Source organism: Equus caballus, chromosome 3, assembly GCF_041296265.1.
Source record: "Equus caballus isolate H_3958 breed thoroughbred chromosome 3, TB-T2T, whole genome shotgun sequence".
In the NCBI taxonomy this organism is placed as follows: domain Eukaryota; kingdom Metazoa; phylum Chordata; class Mammalia; order Perissodactyla; family Equidae; genus Equus; species Equus caballus.
Window position 1 is genome coordinate 90,955,534 of NC_091686.1, and position 27,129 is coordinate 90,982,662.

Below are 27,129 nucleotides of genomic sequence, written 5' to 3' on the forward strand. Positions count from 1 at the left end.
GTGTGATTTTATTACCTAAGCATAAAATATCTAAAATAGAACTTCATTATTCCTCATCCTCCTCTTTCTAGTCATCTCCACTTCTGCCGATGGCACTCCTCTTTTTAGTGGATTTAGAATTTCTTCTCTCCAAATCTTCCCTCTTCCTTTGTCTCTCTCTACATAGTTACCAAATCCACAAAACTGCTTGTGCTCCCTTCTAAACACATCTCAAGTATGTCCTTTCTGATTCTCACAGTTTCCGGTGAAGCCCAAGTCCTTAGGTGTGGAAAAAACTGCACTCGTAATTGGTAGGTCTGGGTTTATCCCAAACTTCCCTACTAACTGGCTTTCGGTCCCATATTTTTAAATGTAAAAATATAAGCCAGAGAATTTGAATGGCTGAACCTTGAGCAGACAATCCAACTAAAACAATTAGGTGGATTAATGATCATTTCTTATCCAATAAATCCACTCTGTTTAATAAAATTCTATGTGCACTTTACCCCATCAAAGTATTTCCATATGGACATTTTTTCTTTCCCTTCTACCTTTTCATTCACTTTCTTTTCATTTACCTCTTTCCCCATTCCTACTTCTTATTTTTATTTTTGAAATATCTTGCTTCAGCTTTCTCCACGTTTGATTTTTATGCCCTGGCACCTGGAGAGCACATGAATAGGTTCCAATTTTAGAAGGTGGTACAGCTGGGCTTTTATGGGAAATGGAAAAGGACAAAACCTCTTTTTAACAACCTGGAGAGCTCATCTGGCTTTTTTGACTGTCGCTTTATGTTTCATTTTTAGAGGACTAAATAACATTCTCATAACAAAGCACCAGTGGCCCTGAGCGCAATCCCTTGTTGTAAAAGCGGATCAAGATAAATAACCGGGCTTGTGCATTTCAATATTTTATGAATGGACTCTAGCCTCAGGGAACCATTTCAGACTCAAGTTTAGGTCATAACTTAGTCAATAATTCACTGCATATGGTTATTTAAAACTCTGACTTTCTTCAACTGTAGCAATGGTTCCTAACTGTATCACATCCCAAATCTCCTTCTATATCAAATATTTTAATTCCCCTTTACTACCCTAGAATGAAATGCACAGACACTATAATCCTGTGTATAATCTACACAGAGATAATACATTCATTCCACAGTTTCCTCTCCACAATTGTAAAGCCCGATAAGCTCTAAAATCTGAAAACTTTTATCAAAGTTTGGTGCCTAACCTCACGTGGCTGCATCCCCTGACCTGAACTGATGAGAGTAATTTATTGTATTTACCCCACCTACTATGCATATTTGCTGCAGCAAAGTTAAAGTGTTTGGTTACAGGGGGCGTTCCCATATTCCCTGAGAGTGTTACATCATATCAGGTGTATGTACTTCATTAGCTTTCAAAATATGAAAAAGACTGAAAACACTTCCAGCTAAAAGATTCAGAGAAGGGTTTTTGGAACTATAGAACCTACCTTCCCACCCTAAAAACTCAATATAATACTCTAACTCTAGCATGAAGAAGAAATTTAAAAATACTAATTTATAAGAAACCGTATGTACTTCATTATGTAAGCCCTGAGACCTGAATAGTAGAATGTGTATTGAAGTGATCTGGTGCCCCCACCAGCGCATAGAACAACCCATCACTGGGTATGACATGCATACAGGCAATCTGACAACGGCGTGTCAACTACCCAATTACATGACCAGCACCGTGACATAATTTTCTGAAATGGTGAATAATTTTTGATAAATTCCCAAACAAAGCAAAATACTATACTCTCAATTTACACCTCAGTTGCATTTCCTGGGAAATAAACTATATATTAAAACTATATTAAAAAGCATATGTGTTCATATGTCACATATAGGTGTGTTCATATGTCAGATGGAGTTGATTCTGAGGGTAAGATAATATGAAACTTGTTCAGGATATATATACATTTGTCGTGCAGGGTTCTCCTACACATGGCATGACAGCTAGAATCCCTGGGTCCAACTTCACTAAATGACAGTGGAGACCCCTCCCCAAATGCTTAACAACCAAAAAAACACTCCCCCACCATTTCCAGAATGCTCCCCAGGGAGGGTGGAGGGGCGTACTTCCCTTCCTGAAAACCATGGAACTAATTTATCTTCAGTTTCTCCCAGACCACATTAGCCTTAGGAGGATTTGGAAAATAGATTAAATTGGGACTGAATCCTCACCCAGGCCATTCTGATGCTCTAGAATGTTCAGATACCTCCCTTCGCAGTAAGTCCTATCTAAATGGAATCCTGATCCCGCGGCTCTTAGCAGCACTCCCTCTGTGGGCATCCATGTCACCCCTTCTCCTTCCCCCGGACACTTGTTCCATTCATTTTCAACTGTTCATTCAACCCATTTGATTGAGCACATGTCATGTTAAACAGCAGGGATCCAAAACCCATTGAGCTCCTGCCCTCAAAGAACTTCCCGTATAGTCTGACAAGCAGTTTAATAGAGACAAATGAATATGGAAGAAGGTAGAAGTGATGCCTAGGCTCAGACATAGAAGGTCAAAGAGAGCTTCTGTGAAAAAATTAATAGCAGTTGCTGCTGTTATCATTCACAAGAATGTTGAAGGAGAGACTTTATCCAATAAAGGGAATTAGAAGTCTTGCTTGTACATTCAAAGAAAAAGCAACTTACTCCTTTTCTTAGTTTCATGCTCAGTGGAGAGAAAACTGGATAATAGTGCATTTATTCAAAAACATAGTTTTTAGAATACCTGTAAGTACAGGTTTATTGAACATCTGTAAGCGCCTTTAAATTATCACATAATTCTAAGTCATTACTGTCATTATTTTTCTTCCAAGCAAAACTATAGATTAGAAAACCTACCCAAGTATTCCTTCTCAAGAGTTCTTAATATTCCACACAGGCTACGTGGGTTTTCCTCTCTTTCTTTATAAAAAGGATATATACTTTTATAGCTACAGTTCAGAGCATGTGTATCCAAAAACACTAATTTGTCCAAAGACCTGTTTTACCACTTCTATTGGTTGTTTACTTAGTTTACAAACAAAACAAAGTGAGGGGGAAAATGAAAAGCTCAGCAGTGGTGACTTACTGTTCTATAAATAGCAGTAGTCCTTTAAGCAGAAATGTTTCTGCAAAAATCTTTTTTTTGTGACTTTACAAATAATACCATAACTGGAACATGAAACTAAGAAGATATAAAAGTATATTCCTTTTTCATGGTCTATTTAGATAGTTTAGACTCTGCTGCCTTGAATGTGAAGATATTCTCATTTTTTCATTGTATTTGTGAGCTACATTTTTCTTAATTTCTCAGAAATCACATTTTGCAATTTTAAATTGCAACGTCTAATTGAACTTGGATACTTAGTGTAATTTGAAGTGAGGAACTCACTTTAGCCTGTCCTTGTATACTTCCTACCAGACAGTCTCCATTTTGGATGCTTCATAAATAACAAGTAACGATGATAAAAGTAACATTTATTAAGTAGTTCCTATATTTGCCAAAAAGTGCTCCATATGTTACCTCTTTTAGTTCTTCAAATAAGCCTATGAAATATGTAATGGTGTCCCCATTTTACATATGAAAAAATTGAAAGAGGCACCAAATGTCCTGCTCGAAATCATTAAAGCAGAGCTGGGATTCAAATGCAAATCTGGTTGAATCTTGCATTCTAGATTGTAGACAGTATAGTATCAGAACTGAAAGACAAACTTGTTGATGTTCCTTTCTCCCACACTGCTGGCTGGAATAAGGTTTCAGCTTCCATATCCACAAAATGCAAAAAGCTTCTTATCCTTAATGCTTCCTTATTCTATGACCTGTGCTCCCCAAAGCCTCTGTGAAGGAGAAAAGTTTCACTCAAATATCCCTTAAGAACCTTTTGGAAGCATCATGTGGGGAAAAAATCCCCAGAGGGGAGCTGGCAGTACAAACTCACTTAGTAGTGGTAGATCTTTCATGAGCTGGATGGCAAAATGTTGTGATTTTTATGAAACCAGAAATTAAATACTTGCACAACAATGACTAACGTTTCACAATTGATGTAGCTGGCTTCATATACCATCATCTCCCAACAACTATAAATTTTCCTACATTTCTGGGACATGTGTACTTCTTTAAAGAACCTGAAAAGAGCAGTTGGCTGAACCCATAATGTACAGGCCCAATTGTGAGCATTAGCCATGAGCAATGCTCACAGAATATCAGGACCGGAAAGAAACTTAGAGAGAAAATCCACTTTCAGTTTCCAAGGAGAGAATCAGGGTGGTCGCATGGATAGTTAGGGACATCACTCAAACCAAGACTGACTTCCAGTGGAGACATTGTTCTATTACCATTGTTCCATGGTATCAAGTCTCAATAATGCCTAAGAGATCACATTCACTCTGTTGGGTTAAGTTTTAAGTTCACTTTGTTTATTGCTGTGCTCTGTACATTGTTAAATATACAGCCACCTGAGGCTATAAATATTGTTATGGATCCTCTTTCCTATTAGTTTCTGCTGATAAATGCTGATCACCTGCTTCTCCATTATTTTCTCTTCTATTCCACACCTGTTGGGCTCCACAGCATCTGGCTTTACAAATTTACCTTGGCATTTATTTTCCTCCATTCTCAAATTTCAGTGCAAAGTTTTTTTATGTGCTTTTATTTGGAACAAAAGAATGAAAGTGAAGCCTGATATAGGCCAAGGAAAAGGTTAAGACCAAAGAAGAGTGTTATCATTCAGGCAGGCTCACACAAAGGACCAATTGAGGGGATGGGGAGGTGAAAAGAGAAGAAACAAGGAATTCACAGCACTGGGGCTGGAGAAAACAGACCAAGAGGAGTAATTAGTGTCCGAAAGAGTGTGATAAACTCATCTTCCATTCAGATGAGCACCTGTATTCAATGAGGGGTGGAAATGGTGGGGCATGGCAGCAGGAGAGTCCAAGTAGGGGTCATTTTCAATGCAAAGCTATAGTGAGGTTGAGGAGGGGACGGGGTCAGAGTTCTGAGTCACCATCCTGTGGGAACTGACTCCATCACATGCCTAAGTAAATAGGAAACAGCCCAAGTAAATAGTTTTCAGCCATGGATGGTAAAGAGGGAGCTAGCAAAATCGCTGAGCCAGAACTAGCCAGGTTGTCAGAGACCCATCCGAGTATACAAGGGTTCAAAACTAAGCTCAAGTACCAACAAGACCTGTTGTAATAAACCAGAGATAGGTAGAAACTCAGTTGCATGGAAGGGGCCAACAATGAAGAAATTAAGGTAAGGCTGCAGTTCAGTGCCTAGTGGGAGCTAGCACTGGTTTTATGGCTTTTGGCAGCAAAACTTGTCTTCTACTGCCTGACAGACTAGAAGCTCCTGCTTTAGTCTCTATATGTCAGGAAACGAATGGGACCTTGGTGCCCAAAGCTGAGCTGGAGAAGGCTGAGGCTGACCCAGGCCACATGTAGCATGCAGAACAAAATCAGAGGAGACAGAGAAATTGATGGTAAGGGGAAACATGAGAACTGAACTAATATCACGGTACTAATGATGAAGCAGACATGCTGCCCAAAAAAAAAAACTTGCCTCTGAAACTGAAGCAAAGCCTGCTCTGGGAAGATTCCCTTCTCCATGCAACAGGCACCAAAGTTTAGCTTCCTGGAATCTGACCAGCTCAGGAGCCAGGCACTCTAGGGCTATAAAATGTAACTCCCTGTAGCACCCAACAGAGCCTGACACCCTGAGAGGAACCTTCCCATGCAGTTCACTTTGGAACAACTGCCTCCATCTACATAAATCTAAGCCCCTCGTCTTAAATCCTACAGCGCATGACTGCTTTGGGGAGCAGCAGGCACTTTACCACATATGCTGCGGATCACAAGCAAAGCCAACTTTCAAGTATTGAGAACCACGTGGTGCCAGGATCATTTTTACTCTATTTCCTCATATTACACACATACAGACTATAACTTTCCTAAGGAAAAGATGTTATAGTAAAAATCAAGTTAAAGGTGTGTTTTTAAACCTTTTCCCCTTTAAGTCAGTAGGCACAGAAACAAAAGGCAGTTTGCTATAGAGAAGAACAAAGAATATCTCTAAGGAAGCATGTTACTTTACAGAACTTTAAGTAACAAATGCTGAAATTCTTATGTCTTTTACTCATTCAAATGTAGCACAGTTTTCTACACATTCTGAAAACGTTACATTTATGGTTTCTGAGAGAACAGAAACATTTTATGATGCTGGTTTTACAAAACCAGTTGATAATAAACATCCTAAGCCATGTAACTAAAAAAGATCTAGATGTGATCTGGATTTTTTTTTTCAATCTTTCCTGGCCATTTTGTGTGGGCCCTTCCTGGGAGCGTTATCTGTAAAGTTCTAGTCAGGAACACGGAAACAATGGTAGATGTTTCAAAGACAGGAAATTTAATAGAGGGAATTGGTTGCATAGGTGTTAGATAAGAGAGAACCAGGGGAGATGAGGTAACTCAGAAATGAGTAACTGATTGTTGCATTTCTCTATCTTTGCATAACAAAGTTCTTCAAACTATAGTGGCTCAAAACAACAACAATCTTTTTTTATTATTATCTTTCACAGTTCTGGGATTGGAGTGGGCTCAGTGAGGTAGATCTCACTTGGGTTCTCTCGTGCTGTTACGGCAGATAGTGGTGGAGGCTGGAGTCATCCTGAAAGTGTGCTTGCTCACATGTGTGGTAGGTGATGCTGGCCGTAGGCTAGGACACTTAGCAGAGGCTATTGGCTTCTCCACGTGGCCTGGACTTCCTGACAATCTCAGACTTCTTACTTTTGATGGCTCAGGCTTCAGAGGCAAGTAATCCAAGAGAAAAAGTTAGAACACCCATCTCCTTTTAGGACATACCCCCAGACATCACTTAGTGTCACGTCTGCCATATTCTGTTGGCCAATTAGCTAGTAATTTTGGTCTAGCTACAAGGAGAAGGGACATAGGTGCCATCTTTTAGTGGTTGGAATGTCAGAGAATTTGTGGACATGTTTAAAAACCACCAGACAGGAAGCAGCTACCATCTCTATGTCCAGGAGAACACGAAGAGGCGATATTACAAGAACCCACAACTGTGGAGTTAGGGCCGCAAAAACCAGTGCTGGAGACAGGACATGGCTGCGCAGGATTCACCAAAGGGGCACTGCTCAGCAAGCCCTGAGAGAGGGGCAGTGCAAATCCAGCTCTTGCCATCCCGAGCCCACTGAGCCGACAGATGCAGTGCGAATTATTCCATCCTACGTGTTGCTCTTATTGTCCGCGTTTTATACAAACAAGCCTGATTTGACAAAGAACTGACTGTTACACACTAAACTGATGAGTAGGTTAATTACTGATTTTTCTTATGATAGTATTTTTCAATGATAGTATTTTTCAATGAACAACTCTATAAAAACAAGCTGGCTACTTTTTAGAAATCAAGTCTTTAAGATTTTGATAAATAACACTCTCTTTGATGTCAGGATCATAAGAAAAATGAAGTGTGCCAAATTAAAATAACTTGAGAGACCTAATAACCAAATGCAATGTGTGGTCTTGACTTAGACAAACCAACTGTAAAGGACATTTTCTTTAGCCAATTGTGGGATTTTGAATATGATCTGGGTATTAGATGAGATAAAAATTTATTGAACAGGAAAGATGAGGATCATTGACTAAGAAAAGAAGCTTACAAAACAGGATGTACAATATTAATATGTACTAAGGTATTAATGGTGGTGATCCCCCAGGAAGGGGAAATGTAATGTTTGAGGTCTTTGTTTTCAGTTTTGCTTGTTTTGTGTTCTAATTTTCTATAATGCGTGTGCATTATTTCTCTAACTGTAAAAAAAAGTTATTTTAATAAAATCTTTTTTAAAAAAATTATGACATATAGGTGAATGCACAATCATATAGAAACTGTACCTCAGATTTGCAATTTCAGAAATGCAATGTCAGGCTAAATCCAGACAGAAGCCAGAGACAGAAAAATGACCTCTGTGGGAATCAACATACTTTCTCTTGGATTCAAATACATATTAGTGATTTTGAACATAGCACTAGAGAAAAGGATATTGCAGTGTCTTCTAAGCTAATTTCCTCTCACTTGTCTCATCCCATGAAAACATCCAAGTCTCTCCATCCTAAATTAAACATGATGTTCCCCATAGTTCCATCCTTGATGTTCTTCTTTTTCTTTTTACTTTATGTATTCCTACAAAGCAGCCCACTGTCTATAGTGATGCTCCCAAATGTATATCTTCATTCCTGATAGCTCCCCTAAGCATGATATGATTGTCTGCTAAATGTTTTTATTTGAATTCTTGTGGGAACATAGAATTCAACATATCCAGCATTAAATTTAACCATATTTCTTCTTGCAAAACATATTAATTCTATATTTCTAATCCTTATTAATGATATCACTAGCAACCAAGTCAGAAACATGATGGTCATCCCAAATTTCCCTCATAATTCCACCACCCATAAACATACCTAGTCATGTGCAGATGCCCTGATAATCAATTTTTGCAGAAAATCTATGTAGCTACCAAGACTAATAAGTGAGTTTTCAAGGTATCAGGATAAAAGATTGATGTTCAAAAATCAACTGTATTTCTATATGCAAGCAACCATTGGAAATTGCAATTAAAAATATAATTTGTAATAGCATAAAAATATGAATTACTTAGGAATAAATCTGTTAAATTAGGTGCAAGACCTAACACTGAAAACTACAAAATATTGAAAAGAGAAATTAAAGAATATCTAACTAAATGGGGAAATATGTCATGTCTGTGGATCAGAAGACTCAATTTGGTTAAGGTGACATTCTTCCAAAATGAATGTATACATTCAACACAATTGCAATCAAAATCCTAGCAACGTTTTTGTAGAAGTTAACAAGTGATTCTAAAATTCATTTGGAAATGCTAAGGAACTGGAAACAACTTTCAAAAAGAAGAACAAAATTCTTCCACCTTACTTTGAAATTTATCATAAACCTATAGAAATCAGGACACAAGTATTGGCTCCAGGATAGACAAACTGATCTATGAAATAGAATTGAGAGTTCAGAAATATAATGAACTTCAATCCATACCTTGCACCATATACAAATATTAACTCATAAATGGATCAGAGATATAAATGTAAAATCTAAAACTATAAAATTTCTAAAACAAAATATAAGAGAAAATCTCTGTACCTAGTGTTAGGCAAAGATTTCTTAGCTATCAAGATATCAAAAGCACAATCCATAAAATGAAAAATTAACAAATTGGACTTCATCAAAATGAAGAACTTCTGCTCTCCAAAAGACACCATTAAAAAAACAAAAAAGACCAAACCACGATCTGGAAGAAAATATTTGAAAATCTCATATCTGATAACAAGATTTATCTCATACATAAAGAACTATCAGAACATAATAAGAAAAAAAATTTAAAAAATGGTAAATGATTTGAATACTTTGCCAAAGAAGATTTATTAATGGCAGATAAGCACATGAATGATGCTCCACATCATCCATCATTAGGGAAATGCAAATTAAAACCACAATGTGATACCACTACACACCTATTAGAATGTCTAAAATTAAAAAGACTGGCCATACGAAGTATTTGGGGGAATATGGAGCAACTGGAACTCTCATACACTGCTAAGGGGAATGTCAACTGGTACAACTACTTCAGAAAACCATTTGACAGTTTCTTAAGTTAAACATACGTCTACAATATAACTCAGCCATTCAAATCCTAGGTATTTACCCAAAATAAATAAAAGCATATGTACATAAAAATGTTTGCACACTGATGTCTATGGCAGCTTTATTTGTAATAGCCAAAAACTGGAAACAACCCAAATGTCCATCAATAGTCCATGGATGTAAAAATTGTGGTTCATCCACCCAGAGAAATACTACTCAGCAATAGAAAGGGAATTAACTACTGATACATACTATTTGTATAAATCTCAAAATAATTATGCTGAGTACCTCCTCTTTTTTTAAATGAATGCACATGGAAACCTAACAGAATAAATATTTAATATTATTACAATCTGCGCACATAATACATTGTAATTTCCTGCCTGTCATCTTGTTGGAAGAGGTCATTGAGAGCACGAGACTGCTGGTTGACCCTCAAACTGGACCCAGGCAATCAGCAGAACCTCACCCCCCTCCCCTGTCCTTAGAATGTACATTCTGCCCACTGTTTCCTCAGTAGGAGCTGCTTCAAGGACATAGCCTTGAGAGAGTAAGGTGTTGTTGAGACCTTCTGGACAGTATATGTCACTGAATCTTGTTAAGGCCTCTATATAAAGTCTTAAGATTCTGGAGGGCAGGCGTGGAATTCTACTCATCTTGCAGCCACCCAAGACAAGCCACCTATGCAAGTTCCCATGCTTATTAAACCTACCACCTATCAATCTGGAGCAGTCTGCCTCTTTCTTCGGTATCTCCTTGCCCTCCGTGTATGGGGCCGGTTTCAGATGTCACCCCAGAAGCTCCTGAAGTTTCTAACCAACACATCTAAATAACTACACCTGCAAGGTGATTAAGTCTTGTGGTATCATTGAACTGAGGACTCCACCTGCCTCAATGGAGGAATAACTATACTAAACTCATACATTCTAAAACAGAAGAACATTCCAATTCTCATTGTTTGCCATCATTAGTTAATTTTAATAGATGAAAACATTTTGGGTTTTCGTAATAATATTTATTAGTGAGTTAGGACATTCAAATACATGAGCACAGCCTGTGCATGTGTTTCGGTGGACGGAGACTCTATTCCTGGGTTTGGGCTCCATCCAGCTTAACAACCTTCAAGTTTCCAAAGTTTTCTACATACAGGATTTTGGTTTTCTCAAAAATCCTGTATGGATGACAAGTGAATAAGGCATTAATACAGTGTTTGGCACATGGTAAACATTCCATAAGTGATAGCTACTACTAGCTATTTTTGTACAGATACTTAAACACTTTTTCAAAAGATTTTTTGCATCCTAATTCAAATTAACACCAAGAAGTTCTTCGTTTCTTTCTTGGACCCATAGCAAAATAATCCTCATATTGTCCTGTATATGATAATTTCCTACTTAGATGTAAACCTTTATTGACAGCACTGAAATGGTAATTTTTGGCAGCATGTAAACTCCCCCAAGGGGGAGGAAAATATAATTATCACTTTCCTATGTGATAAGAAAAGTTAAAATACCTTCTCATTTCTGAAATTGTCTGTTTCTTATGCAAACTAGTAGAAAAAATATACACAGAAAGTATTCAGAAATGCAGGGTCTCCAGAAGGAAAAAAAAAGGTTTTAAAAAACTTTTCAGTATAACTGTTAGAAGTCTATAAATTAATAAAAAAGCTTTTCCCTATATCGAGAATCAAACACCCCAGATTTGCTACAAAATACTAGGTATTGTGTATAAGACTTGCACATGGATGAAAAGAGAGAAGACTGAACATACGTTCCCCTGGAGGAGGATTTATTGGTGCGGGCTCTTTATATCTTCTCTGGGACAGACATCACTGGACTATACGCACCAGTTGATCTATTTACCAGCCTGCTTTTGATGTCTCCTTGGAAGTAGACCCAATTTCGCATGAAAATCTAAATGTCAAGAGTCCAGGTAATTTTCATCCTAGACAGTCCTCTTAAGCTGATTATCTTTTTCATTATGATACCACAGGGGACATTTTAGGTCAGAAATGAAGCAATATGCCCACATACAGTTTTTGAAATGGCGCTAACCTTCGACTTCTGATTCATCTTCTTTTACTGCCTCATGTTCCTTTGGTAAAGATTGCTTCCAAATGTTCAGTTTCTAATCAAAAATTTTCATATCACTCCTAACAGGCTAAATCTTTTTTTAATTCCTCATCGATTTATAATAGTATAGAATTTTCTTACAGCTGGTTCAGTCATAGTGAAATTTGTGGCCAAAGTTTCCGCCATCTGGAAAGGTAATACCTGATTGGTCCCTGAATGTATGCATAGTATACATAATGTCATTACGTTCATTTTTCTTCATTTTCACTTTATTGATTCAATATTCTTTATATGCCTTTTAAAATTCTTATACTTTGTATTCATTTGCTAAGGCTGCCATAACAAAGTACCACAAACTGGGTGGCATAAACAATAGAAATGTGTTGTTTCACGGTCCTGGAGGTCAGAAGTCTGAGATCAAGGTGTCAGCAGGGTTGGCTCTTTCTGGGGGCTGTGAAGGAGAATCTGTTCCATGCCTCTCCTCTACCTTCTAGCACTTTGCTAGAAATCTTCGGCATTCCTTGACATGTATATGCACCACCTCAATCTCTGCCTTCATCGTCACATGATGTTCTCCTTGTGTGTGTATCTGTGTCCATATTTCCCTTTTTTATAAGGACATGTCATATTAGATTAGGGCCCACCCTAATGACCTCATCTTAATTGAAGTAATTACATCTGCAATGATACTATTTCCAAGTAAGGTCACATTCCCAGCCACTACAGGTTAGGACATACGAATTTCAGGAAGAGACACAATTCAACTCGTAGCATACATATATACATACATGTGCTACATAGGAGAATTTTTAGCCTGTCATCGGGAAACGTACACTTGTTTTCTTCATGCCTTTTTTCATAAGATAAAAACAAGTTTCTTAAGACCATCAGCAATACGCAACAATATACTAGTAAGATAGAAGTGCTAAGGTTAAGTTACTTCAGTGGAGCTAATGGTTCTGTTAATTCCTATCGACCACTGTGCTGTTGGACTAGACTGCCTAACCACTCCGAAACATAGGCAGTTTATGCCCAGCCTCCCTGTCCTAACATCTTTCATTGTTTACTTGCCATTTTCTAACTATAGCCATACAGAGAGAGACACTGCTGCCTAATAAATTCTATAAATAGGAAATAACATTTATGGCCTGTAGCTCCATGTTCAACCCACATGATTTTGGTCACCAAGTTTTAAACAATAACAGCTCTGTGATACTGCAGCAAGTTGGGTGATTTAAGTTTGTTTCACAAGAATTGACACACACGGTAGCAAATGGGTTTCATTGCTCTCTTAGTGGCAACTTCAGTCAATTGGTAAAGTGAATTTCTAAAGAGCTTAACTGAAGATTCTAAGACTCAGGGAATAGGAGGTCTTGATATAGGTTCTTAATGTTTGCCATTAGTTGGGATATGGGAGTTGGTATAGTCATTCCATGACCCATCTTCCTGGCCCTAAGTCATCCTAAGGCACCTTAAGACAATTCAAGTCACTCAAAGACAATTGTAACCTAGACTGAGGCATCAAGACCATTCTGTCCCCCAGATCCTGCTTCTCCCTGATTTCTGGTTTACGGATTATCGTCCTGCCCCCACACTATCTGATGTACTACTAATGTTAATTCTTTCTCTGTCCCTATTTCACGGCCCCTGTGAAAATCAGCACTGTGCTTCATTCTCTGGATTGTCTCTCTCGACTTTTGCACCAAGTATCATCTAGATGCTACAGTCTAGAAGGAAATTAGGTTCTGCTAATCAGATGCCTTTTCATAAGATTCCAAAGGCAGAAATACAGTGAACACTATGTTCTTGTGACTTTGGGCTGTGACAGCTGTCAAGAAAGGTCATAGAAATATAAGATCTCCCTACATCAGCATTCCAGTGTCCATTCTCCAGTTCCATGGGTTGAGAGGCAAGGCTGCAACGGAGCCCTCAGAGACAATGGCTCACCTAGTGGAACAGTGATGCAGTCTTCCCAAAGGCATTTCTAGAAAGCCAACCTAGACCTCTTCCTCAGCATCTCCAATTATTTTCTAAGTAACTATTTTCGTGTAGTAAGACTGTTTCTGCTTCAAATACAGAGTGGTATTCATAATTATACTAGTTTTAACTAAACATGAGAGAGAGGTAGAACCATGAAGAGTTCCATCTCAAACTAAGCATTAGACACTAGACATCTTGATTATTGTCTTTGGATCAATTCCCTGTGAGAGTTCACCAGATACTTCATGTTACATTAAACCCCAGCTTCTTGCAATCTCACTCTTCCTTTCCAGATTGTTTCCGACTTGCCAAATTCTCCCTAATTGCAGAGAAATTCACTCTCCTCATTTCCCAATCCCAAATTTAGTTCTCAGGCTAAGTTTGTATGTCCAAACCCACCAGGGTACGGAGCAGCTCAAAATAATTCACAAAACAGGAACCAGTCTATTATATGTCATTTGTGCTTATACACAAAATTTTTTCATCCATTAGATAATGATAGATGATGTGGAAGCCAATGAAACAAAAGTGTGGCCATATGGTGTTACCGGGGAATACCAAGGTTCCTCCATCACACAACAAAAGCACTATGTACTTCCCAAAGGGGTATGACCAGGAGCAGAATGAAAGACCAATGTGCAGCGTGCTGTTGTCTTTCTCTCCCTCTCACCTCCAGTCCTCAGCTATGGAGATCAATCCTGCCTGGGTACTTTCAATATGAATATTCAAGTCTTTTTTTCAATCCAATGTTACTTTTCCCAATTATTACTTCGATTATTATGTTTCCTTCTGTCTGTTCCTTTTTCTCCTTTTTAGAATCCCTATTCTACACGTGCTAGAACTCCTGATGCTGCCCTCTAAATCTCTCAGCGTTTTCCTCATGATTTCATTCTCTGTGCATTTTTGCTGTTTTGAAATGTGTCTTCCACTTCACCCCCAGGCTGATCTCTATAATGACTCATCTCTCCTTAATTCATCCGCTCAACTTTTAAATTTAATAATTATCAGATTTTTAAGTTTCAGGAAGTCTTTGTAAAGCTATAATAGAATCTCCTTGAGTCTTCTTTAAAAACAGTTTGTTGTGGTTATTCTAATAGTCATCTGTCTCCTCTAACAGTTTTATTACCGCACTAGAAGCTTTCCTATTCTCTCCCTCTCTCTTTCTCCTCTTTCTCTGCTTGTTTTATCTCAACAACACTGCAGCTTTACCTTAGATTGTGGTTATTTCCTTTGCAAACCCATAAGCCTACTTACATAGCAAGCTAAGAGGGCACCCGGGAGTGACAGAAACCCACAAGCAGTAGGAAGTACTGCTCTTCACAGATAGGGATGTGACAACCACAAACTCTTCAGTCCCTTCTGCAAACACAGGACCCAAGCTTGACTCACGATCTTTCAGACAGAGGGAGGATCACAAGACCCCTCCGAAGCAGGTCCTCCTGGGAAGACATGCTTGTAATGACAAGGCTTTTCCTCTCAGGATCCACAGACCCCAGAGGTATAACCTCTCTTCAGGAAAAAAAGAGTACAGATTCTCATTCCAGATCAACTGCCAGGCCCAGAACTGAGAATCACCCTAAACTTCCTGCCCCCGGAAATGTCAGAGTCTTCCCACACACCCTCCTTCTCTAGGGAGACGTAGCTGGTAGTTGGATTAGAGTTGAGAGTGGATATCAGGGCCACAGGGATATGTCAGGCCACCATCTCATCAGAATTCTGATAACTTTGAGGCAGATGGAAAAGATAAAAAAAAACATGAGAGAGGCAAGATAGATTGAAACAGCCAGTACTATTTGTTTTATGCCTTATCACTTTCCACAAAGAATGTAATATGACTTAAAGCAGAGTACTGGCAATAAAACAGCAAAATGCAAACAAGAATTAAAAATAAGAACCAAGCAAAATATAATTTAGAAGAGGAGATCCAGACAAGGAAAAAAGCAGAATAAGTAACTTTTATCTACAGCTGGATTAAATGGGCAGGCTAGGCAGGTGGTTGCCTGGGACATTGATTCTAATGGATAATAAAGCATCACCGGGATAAATTCACATGATATAAATTGGTCCCACCCCCATTAAAGTAAGTAGAATGAAGTCAAAATTCAAACCACTCTTGCTGTACTAGTTTATCTTTCTAGTTTTTTCCCTACCCATATATAATTTCAGTGAGTTAGATGTCAGCAAATTGAGCCAAGGTTCTAAAACCAAATAAAGCCAGATATAGGTCTGCTTATGGGGATGAGTACTAAATTTGAAGACTCGTACTATGGCTTCCGAGAAGTTGTCTTGGAACTTTATAATTCTATAATGTCTACAAGTTAGAAAATTATAAAGGAAAAATGCAATGATAAAAACCAGATAAAATAGGAAAGAGTTTGACAAATATTTTGGAACGTGTTCACAAATGAATGTGTGATTTTGTTTGCTATAACTTCTTAGAAAAAATATTTCTCCCTACCTCTACTACATAAAAGTTTTAAAATATACTTTTAAAATTTCAGGCTAAAACAGTATCAGGTTATTTAACCTGCCTATCAGGTTCTGCGTCTCAGTCTGGCCTTACGTGTAGTGCATGCAGTAATAAGCCTTGTCAGAGCACTTCTTTTTTTTCAGAAACCAGAATCTTGACTACAATAAGGTATAATCTGCCTCATTCCAGTACCTATCTATGAAAGTACCTAGAATTATTTTTAAATTCATATCATTTGAAGAAAAAAATGGTTTAATTGAGAACTATTAATCACATACTTCGAAATGAAAAAAACTATACATATTAATATACAGTTAACTTAAACATTAACATACACAACTTTCTCTAAATACTCCTACAATTTCACCCTGATATTAACCAAAAGTTCCTTCTCTAGGAGGAATTCATCTTCCTTATCCAGCCTGGCCAAGAGAATAGACTGTATTTTGGTCCCATTTGGATCTACCTTCTTCCAAATTGTGGCAGCGACCTTATTATTTGAGACTGTAATACTTGGGACATATTATTCTGAGACTCTGCAGAAGCACAAGTTTCACTGAAATGCCCACATCTTTAATAATTGCTTTTGGTGGATGATAACTTCCTCCAGGATGCTCTGTATTAAGGGTCATTTCTTTCTCCAAACTCAGCTCTAAGCTCTTCATCTCTTTTTACCATCGTTACTATTATTGTCTGCCTCTGTTCTCTGCTCTGGTGTAGAGTTGAGAACTCCCAAGGTAAGAAGAGACATATGCCTATTAGGGTCAAAGCAGGAAACAATTAACCTCGATGGGTACAGAAAACCTGCCATGTCACCACCTGTGAGACGTATTTAAGTAGCCCCATTTGCTGCAATGGCTCAGAGCTGTTGCTGTTAAACAATTTATACCCCAAATCACGTGGGCGGCATACAGAGATGCAGACTGTAAACGTTATTTCATATTTATAGAAGAATATTTCAAGTCTTTCCTCTCAGGCTTCCTCATTTGTTGGTTGATGCAACCCTGGGAAGCAGGTAAATAAGACCTAATTATCCTCATTTTACAGCTGAGGAATCTTAGAGTCTTAAATCTGTAAGTCACGGCAAAGTCCACGGAACGTAAAGCCAGATGGATATAGGTTCTAATTCCAGGGCACGCGCTTGTATCGGGTCTTCATCTCTCTATTCGTTTTAGCTTCCTCCAATCTCATAAACAATTTGTGAGGATTAAATGATATAATATATAAAAAGGGATGGTATGATCCTGGCATTTTACTATGGGATGTCCAATAAATAGCATTTCCCCCCCCTCTTTTCTTTTCCTCAGAAATCTGGGTCTGACCACTCAGCCAATAAATGGCAGAGTTCAGAAGAAAACTCAACTTTCCGACTCCTGAGCAAGCAGAAAAGTACCAGCTCAGGGGCCAAAATCCCCTTCAGTACTTCCATTTTGTGGCTTGCCCATAATGTGAAAATTTCCCCTGCACAGATATAGAGGCAGCTCCCGGTTTTGGGCAGCCTGACTTACTCAACTTGAAAGCTCCCTGTTTAAAAAAAAAACGCAAAATTGAAAACATAAGATTAGGTATAAAAGTGCTATTTTAGAATGAGAGAAGTCACAACAAATTATAAATTTTAAAAAGCTGACTGAAAACAAAAAACATTACAAAATCCAGAAAAATAGCATAACATATTTACTAATCAGCTATCATAACCACCTCTATAATAACTTTTCCTACATTTCTTTGCCTGCATACCCTTTGATCACCTCTGCATGCAATAATTTTGAAGCATTTTCCAAATACAGAGACTAGCAGAATAAGTTAGTCTTTCTTTTAGCGTGGTTGATTCTGTCACTTTATTGAAGGCAATTTTACCTGCCATTTGGTCTGGAACTGCCAAACTTCATTAAGGCAAGATATATCAGATACTCAAAGGTGCCATCTGCTGTGCCGGAATGCACAAAATATGTGACTTCCCCAGTTTGTCCTACTGCTATAGATTTGTGTCCTACAAACACAGGAATTCTGATAAATTCTATTTCATGTAATTCCCATCTTCCTCCTTCTGCCCCAAAAAAGATGGAGTGTTACTGACTAGAAGGAAGTCCTGCTTTAGTTAGGTATCAACACAAATGGAATCTTCCACTTACAATTTTACATGTATGACAGTGGGGAAAATTTTCCACAGACTCGTTTCTGGCTCCATACAGTCCAAGCTTCGTTTCACCCCTTTTCCTACCAATATACTTCTGGAGCTGGTTTATATCATGATACCGCACCCTTAGGTGAAGATGCCGAACGAACATACAGTGAGCGGAGGAGTTTTCCTGTAAGCTATGCATACGCTAGGGTAACTAGCAATACTTAGGTACACACTGAAGTGACTGCAAATGATGCAAATTATCTCATAAATCCCTTAGCCAGAGCCCAAAACTGCATGCAGTGGCTCCAACACCACATACCATGAGAGAAAGTACGTCAAAAGAAAATTTGGAGTGAAGAAAGTATTCTTAACTGAATGCTGTTAAAGTATCTTATTTTTCTCAAATTTTACAAAATATATGACCATTAGAACTCATTGCTAGGGCCCCTCCTCCCAGAGACTGAGATGGAGCTAATGCAAGTGAAGGGCCCTGAAGCTTCAGCTTCATTAACTTCATAGGAAATCCACCCCTGGAGGGACCCATCCCAAATGTCAGAGAGCCAACTTAGACCCAGCCCTGATGGCCTGGTGGTTAAGGTTCGGAGCACTCCGCTTCAGCGGCCCAGGTTCAGTTCCCAGGAATGGAACAACACCACTGGTCTGTCAGTAGCCATGTGTGGTGGCAGCTCACAGAGAAGAACGAGAAGAATTTGCAACTATACACAACTATGTGCTGGGGCTTCGAGGGGAAGAAAAAGGAGGAAGATTGGCAACAGATGTTAGCTAAGGGCTAATCTTCCCCAGCAAAAAAAAAAGAGAGAGAGCCAACTTAATCAGATGCCTCAATTTTTGTTTATAAGGGGGAAAATATTTCTAGGATTCTCAAGCAATTTAAAAGAGTAAGGTTACTCCTTACAACGACTACCTTTACCCCACTTTTAATTGACTGATTTTCTTTGACCAGTCTTGTTGCTCTGAAAAACCTGAGGAGTATCTAAGCAACGGATTTGTAGCTGGGAAGAAAAAATATCTATGTATTGATTGTTCGTTCTGTGACATTTGGACATTTGAGAATACTTTTAACACTTTAGCTAAACTCCCAGCTTTGATTTGCCCATGTTGGATTACCATTTCAGATTCACTTAAACCCTGAAAACATCAAACTGAAAAGTTGCTTTCTGTAGCCACTAGCCACAGGTTGTTTTTATTCTGACTTGTTTTCATTTCACCATGGATCTTTGAGCAGTCCCTGAGCTCATTCAATTTTCAGGCCCATCAATCTGGAACTTCAAATCAAAGGAGAGATGATGCATCTCCCTAATATGTTTGCAGAGCAGCGGCAACTGTGGCGGCAGCATCTTAAGACTCCTTGCGCTGCCTACAGATCAGTGTGCACGCCAGTTCCCAGGGCCCCTGACCTACCCGTGGATGGTCCTTAAGTGCTGGATGGTGGAGAAGGGAGGCAAGGGATGCTACTGCTGTCATTTCCTCATTGTTTGTCATTAACATCAACTAGGCCTAGCCTTGGAGGATTGTGAAATGGACAGCACTTGTTTTTGGATTCCCCATGGCTTTCACTCCAGGTCTCTCTTCAGCTTGATGTCTCAATTTCCTTTAGAGTCCAGAGTTCTTTTCTTTATTGTCCTTCTCCCTTCTAGTAACCTGTTTTTCAGGAAGATCTCTGATTTAAAAGAAAACAAAAACAAAATGCCCACCCTGAGATATCTCAGGTGCAAATGAGTCCATTTTAGCGTCCCACTAGCACAGTGTTTATCAGCACTGGCTGCACATTAAAATTACCCAGGGACTTTTTTTAAAATATCAATTTCTAGACCCTAATCCAGACTAAGAAAAGAAGACGCTCTGGGGTCAGGCCCGAGCATGGGGGTTGTCCTAATATCTCCCCAGGTGAATCTATTTTGTTATTTTATTTTCATGGGGAAAAGAAACATCAGGAAAAATCTGGAGCTCCATTTGTGGAATTTTCGGGCAACAGAAAGCAAGGGAGGTATTTTAAGGACAGACGGCAGAGAGCTTTTCCAGCAGCCTTAAAATCCCTTCAGTCGTCGATTTACTTCTCCCATCCATGGAAAGAGCCGGCTCTAAAAACACTTCGCCTAAAGCAACAACAGTAGAATTAAACAGACCAATTGAAGTGCCAGTATCTGATAAGAATTCAGTCCCACAACATCCGTAGAAAGTCTCTTTTATATTTCAGTTTTGGATTTTATCAACTGTGTTTTCTGCATGTCACAAATAGTGACAGCAGATGTCATTATAGGACAGAAATTTTTATTTCTCTGTTAATGTTGATTAACAGGCACTACGTGAGCCCATCTTGTGAAAACATGTACTGGGAGCCATTAGGAGATTGGGAAATAATGACAAGATAAACCCCCCTTCGCTATAAAATCCTATGATTCTGAGGTAAATCTCTGCTCTGAATGCTGAACACTTCAGAAAGACCTCATATGAGATGGAGGCATCGAAAACCAAATTATTCCCCTGTCTCCTTTCTGATACGCTTGAAATTACTATTTCCTCTAGATGAGTCAATGTAAGTTTTACTAACTTAACTTGGAAGAGGTGACATTACACTGTGGGGCCCACTGATCCCTTGGCGTATATTGGTCATCAGGTCACCTAGAACAAATCCCTCAAGGTTTAGAACCTGAGCAGGAAAGCTCTGCAGGGGAAGAAGGGACCAGAACAGTCCAAGCCTCGGTGAGGCAGTGTGAACTCTGTGGACCTGGAAAAGACACAGATGCCCAATAGAAAAGAAAAGAGCTTCAAAAGGACGGTCCCAGAGAGGGCAGGAGAAAGGAGTCAGGAGAATATGGACATTACAATATCCACCCACTTCCCAAGTGTCACCTTGGGCAGGCTTGGCCTCTGTGTCTTCAGGACAGCCTGCTGCTGGTTCAAACCTTTTTGGGCTTTATGGCCTTCACTTACCTTGACCATTCTCTGCCTGTTTACACCTCGCTTCTTGAAACCTGACTCCCTCTGCTGCCTGCCTAACTCCATCTTTTACCAGCTGCCCTACCACTGCCTGACCCCAAATATAGGGTAGGATGATGTCCTTTTAAAAGAAAGTTGAAAAGTGACCAGTGGGTTATTGGGAAGCAGAGGAGAAGTAAGATATGTGGTGGTAACAGGAATAGTAATTGCATTACTAAGACACTGCAGGTTTACTGTCAATGGTAATGTCAGCAGTGATTAGCAAATGCTCCCATTTCTAGGAAAGTATTCCTCCCTTCCCCTCTTCGTCTCAGTGGGATAGTTTGTATTATTCTCTGTCTAGAAAGAGAGTGTTCAGAGCACAGGTGAAAAACCACATAACCTCTGGATGTGAAAAGATCCGGTTATGAGCTTCCTGTTACTCAGTGGGTGAGACCTGAGTCTAAAATAATACTATCACCATTTTCATTTAGAAATTCTGAGGTTAATGTAATCTGTAGAATTATAGGATACACATACACATATGTAAGGTATTTTTATGATGTTTTTACATGCTACCTCCTTTAAGAAAAACTAGTATTTGTTAGAACAACTGTCTTTGTATCTGAACATATGATTATAATCAGACCTATTTATGTTCTGAAATATTCTCTATCCCAAACCAAAAGCATAGCTCAATGAATGCTTTTCATTCACTACAAGTAACCTTTGTTACTTTGAATGCATTTCAAAGTAGGCCTGGATTAGTGAAACAAGTTGAATTCAGAAGTTCCCAATCAGTGGTAAATGATGTTGAGAGAGGTTCTAAAATGAAGAATTGAACAATATGCCCTAAATATGATTAAGGCTTAAGTAAATATATTTCAAATGAATCAGACCCAAATTACTGGCTCTAATATTCAAATTTAATTATAAATACCAATAATTATGTGACAATCTAATTGAGATTTAAGGTTACTCTAGCTTTAAAAAATTACACCATAAAATCTTAGCTTTGTTTGCAGCAATAACTTGCTAAAATACAATAGTAATTAAATAAGAAGAAGTAAGATTCCAAGGGGAAGAGTGGTGTGAACTTTCTTTTCCAATAGTTATTTGAATTAGACATAGAAGATATTGAAATACTAAGAATTTATATGCAGGCAGCAAAGATAATTAGCATGTATGGAAAAATAATTCCTAGCATGTCATCCAAATAAATATAGAACAGTAAAACCAAGTCCCAGATGTTTTAGTGGGTGGTCTACTTATATGGACTTTCCCTAAGTACCTTTAGATCACTAATTAAGACCAAAAGTATGCTATGATTTTTGTTTAAATATGGGAAAACCAACAAAACAGTAAGCCAAAAAAGAGTCCCTATTGTGCCCTATATGACAGGATTTGGCAAAGAAAGAATATACAGGATTAGGATGATTTAGCAAAGATGGCTTTCAACCGGGCATCAGATTTGGTCCAGGAGAGAGAGTTGAAGAAAGATCAACATCAGTGCTGGATATATCTCATTCATTCATTCATTCATTCATTCAGTGAATGTTCTTTGAGTACTTATCATGGGGCCAGCACTACGATAAGTCCAGAGGATATGGTGGTGCCCAAGAGAGCCTCACAGAGCTTACCTTCTGGAGAGCAGTCTTCAGCCTAGTGGATCATAGCCCTGAGAGTGCAGGATCATTTTTCATTGTGTACATGGGCATGGGTGGTCTTAAGAATATTGGTTTCTAAATGTGGTATATACATACAATGGAATACTATTTAGCCTTAAAAAAGGAGAAAAGAAGGAAATTCTGCAATATGTGACATGTTAAATGATTAAGGAAGGTAATTTAGGTGATACAAACAAATTTTCTTTAACACTTCATGAAGTGGGCAGTCTCCACTCTCAAGAGTTCTGAGAACTGCAAAATATGGGGAAAAGGCAGCAAGCTTTTGTAGAAAGAGACAAGGAAGAAGTACTTGGCTTAAGTTGATTGGCTGGGGTTGCATATCTGATCTTATTTAGAAAGACCAAGGAACAAGGAAGTAAGTATAGAGCCCAGAGTTGGCGTTTGGGGATTGGCTGGCTGGATACGCCCCTTCCTGCTCAAGCTGAGGCTTCCAGGGACATGGAAGTTATTTAATTTCAGTTTGCTGATGTGGCGCCTTGGGCAAGAGTGGCTCCATCTTGAGCCTAGAAATTTAATTTCAATAGTCAACATAGGTGGACCTTGAGGACATTATGCCAAGTGAAATAAGTCAGGCATAGAAATACAAGTATTGCATTATTCCACTTACATAAGGTACCTAAAATAGTCAAATTCATAAAATCAAAGACTGGAATAGTAGTTACCAAGGGCTGGGGGGGGGGGGGGAAGGACAGTTATTAATCAACAAACAAAGTTTCAGTTAAATAAGGTGAATAACCTCTAGAGATCTGCTGTACAACACTGTACCTATAGGCAACAACAATGTACACTTAAAAGTTGTTGAAAAGATAGATTTCATGTCAAAAAAGAGTATAAGTTTCTAGATTCTCAACTTCTATATGTAGGCTACTAAAATTGGAGTATCTGAGAACATGACTGCGGTCCAGACATCAGGCTGGCTCTTTTCCCACTTCCTATTTCATAATCATCTTTCTCTCATCATACAAAATAAAAGTATAACGTCCTCCCATCTCAGATTGTACCATGTGCTGTGAAGCAAGATTGTTGAGAGAACTGTGGGATATAACATGTAAGGGTATGCAAATTTATTCATACCTTTATTTTTTCCAGCAAACATTTAGGAATTTCTCAGTATATGCCAGGCACTGTGCTGAGTACTAGGAAAGAACAAAGCAATACGCTGTGTTCACTCCTTTAGAAGAAAAGGTAATCTATTAGGAGAGACAAATCTGTTAAATTTATTAAAATAAAATGAATGTGGCAAAAACTAGAGTAGAAATATTATTAGAAACTATTCATAATTGCATGGAAATAACTGTTAATCGCTTATTATATCTCCCAGATATTAACTTTTAGCATAAATTGCAATGATTATGTATCTCTACCAGTGGATTTCAGTTTTAAGAAAGAAATCAAGATGTGCGGACAGTGTCATCTTCTTTACCTTCTGTCACTTCATTTATATAATTGAATTCTTTACCAAAGTGGAAGGTCTCCTGAAATCAAATAGTGTCTACAATGAATGTCTCCTTCTCGTAGTTCTACCTCTAAGAGTGATATATAAAAAGACTTCACTTGGTGGCTAATAAATATCAGAGTCTTCTATAGAGTTTCTGGTCATATGTTGGCTCTACTCAGACTTCTGAATTTGGGAGACACTATAAACAGAACAAAAGATAAAGAAGCGAAGAGGAGACTATGTCTATTGTCCTTAATCTTACATAATCTTTGTCTTTACAGCTTCCTAGATGCCTGAAGTGCCAAAGAGATGACCCTTTATTCATTCCTTCATTCATTGAACAAATATACATTAAATGTTTACTCCGTGCCAGGCACTGTTCTTGGCAGTGAGGATAAAGGTGTGAAGAAAATGAACAAAAAATCCCTGGCTCTCCTAGAGCTTACACCCTGGTGGGGAAAGATTAAATAAATAAATATTATACTAAAAAATTAAATATTAAATGTTAAAGAGAGATGAGTGCTATCAAGAAAGACAGAAGAGTAGAGTTGGAAGAGGAGATGCTGGAGTTTTGAGGAAAGAGGAGAAGGTATATATATTTGAAATCAAAGAAAGTGGGAAAGCAAAAAATAATTGCCAGGTGTCTTAGTCCTTTCGGGCTGCTATAACGAAATACCATAGCCTGGGAGGCTTGTAAACAACAGACATTTATTTCTCACAGTTTTGGAGACTGGGAAATCTAAGATCAAGGTGCCAGCAGATTCAGTGTCTGGTGAGGATCCTCTTCCTGGCTCACAGATAGTTGTCTTTTCACTGTGTTCTCACATGGCGGAAGGGGCAAGGGAGCTCTCTGAGGTCTTTTATAAAGGCACCAATTCCATCCATGAGGCAACACCCTCATGACCTAATGACCTCCCAAAGGCCTCACCTCCCAAGACCACCCCTTTGAGGGTTAGGGTTCAACACACCGATTTTGAAGAGACACAAACATGGCATTTTGTGGCATCAGGCAACACTAAGGGACCACTAGAAGACCAGCCTGGCTGTGTCCTTTTTTCCAGCAAGACTCAGGTCTCCAGGTAAAGACGCAGAGGAGGCAGCGCTGGATTTAACAGGGGTTTCAGTTTAGCCAATGAGTACAAGGAAGTGGGGGAGAGAGAGAGATAAGGAACTTGGAGTGTGCGCAAGAGAGTTATTTTAATACTAACCATAGAATTAGGCCTGATACAGCGGGACACGAGATAGGTGAGAAAGAGTGAAAAGCGTTGGTGTAGATGGCAAGGTCAACCCTGACTGACGCCCTGTAGTGACTACAGTGACTATCTCCTAATTCAGGAACACAATTTAGAACCTTAGGCCCCATGAACATTTTTAAACTTTTTTATTTTGAAATAATGACTGATTTACAGGAAGTTGCAAAAATAGTCCAGGTATGCTTCACCCAACTTCCTCCAATGGTGACATCTTTTACAACTGTAGCAACACCCGTGAGCATTCTTAGGATACTGGGAGCCGTGGGAAACTCAATGAAACAGAGGAGGATGACATGGAAAGCAGCAGCACACACTCAGTGGTATTCACAAACTTGTCTTCTCCTTCATATGAATCCACTGCATCCCTTTGAGTCCATGAAGGGACTTTGAACTAGACACACTCAGGTTCCAATCCAAGCTCCACTTTTCATTGGCTTTGGCATCTTGAGCAGGTTATGCTGTGGTATGAGGCCAAAAATTAAGGCTCAATATCATGTGTTCCTTTTTTTATCTAAGTATCTGACAAAATCGGGAAGGCCACAAACGGCCTAACAGCAAGTTCTCCGCCCTACTCTGTTCCTGCTCATAAGGTCTCCTAGCCAAACAACCCTCCTTCTCAAAGGGATCAGGCATGGTTCCTGCTTATCCCTGAGTAGTGGATTTCAGTTCCCTGTCAGCCCCCAGAATTATTCAAACGGCCAAGTCACATCCTCATATGGGAACCAAGGGTCACCCCACCCTCCTGATTCTGTAAAGCCCAGCTCCCAGGAGCCCCTGGTTGTTCACTCTTCCTAAGTGCAAACCTGTGTGACCCTAGCAGTGTGCAGTGCCCTCCCCCCGTTGTGAATGTATGTGACTAAGGAACTGCTGTTGATCTCATCTGCCCACTGTCAGGTGTCTTGTGTTCAGCTGTCCCCATAACCCTAGGGCAGGAATCCCTCCCTCGCTAACAGAATAATATGAGGCGACCAAAACATAATGCATCATCTCTCATTTCTTAATCTAGAAAATGAGAATTGAAATACAAACCCGACTGGCCATAGCTGCCGTGGGGACACCCGGCTCCTGCAAGGCTCATCGGGGGCTGCTCCTCACTGGACCCGACGCAGGAACCGGCGGCCTCCCAGGAGCCCGGGGCCAGGTGGCAGCGCGGGACGATCCGGACGCTGAGCATAGCGGCGCGGAGGCGGGGCAGCTCAGAAGACGGAGTAACAGTCCCTTTTAGAAAACGCGGCAGTGAAACATTAACAGCCAAAGGAAAAGTTGGTGACTTTCTACTGGATGTTGTGACTGAAAATAACCTAGATACTGATGGTTTGGGTGCATGTGAGGGAACCTCGGCTTGCTCTACCTGTCACCTCCTCTTTGAAGCCCGCATATTCGAGAAGTTAGAAGCAATCACTGATGAGGAGAGTGACATGCTTGATCTTGCGTATGGACGAACAGACAGATCTCCGTTGGGCTGCCAAGTCTGTTTGACAAAGT

At 39.2% G+C, this 27,129-nt stretch overlaps 1 long non-coding RNA gene across 3 annotated transcripts in view; it reads right to left on the minus strand.

Annotated features, from left to right (window-relative positions):
• Positions 1-6,378: 6,378 nt before the first annotated feature.
• The window catches only part of LOC138923659 (uncharacterized), an 88,086-nt gene continuing 67,335 nt past the window's right edge, over positions 6,379-27,129 (minus strand). For 2 of the 3 annotated variants that reach the window (XR_011437594.1, XR_011437593.1), the window contains exons 2-3: positions 19,748-20,442; positions 6,379-10,849 (exon numbers count right to left, since the gene is read on the minus strand). This is a non-coding gene — a long non-coding RNA (uncharacterized lncRNA). The remainder of the gene's footprint in view (positions 10,850-19,747; positions 20,443-27,129) is intronic. The other variant, XR_011437595.1, reaches the window with a different exon arrangement.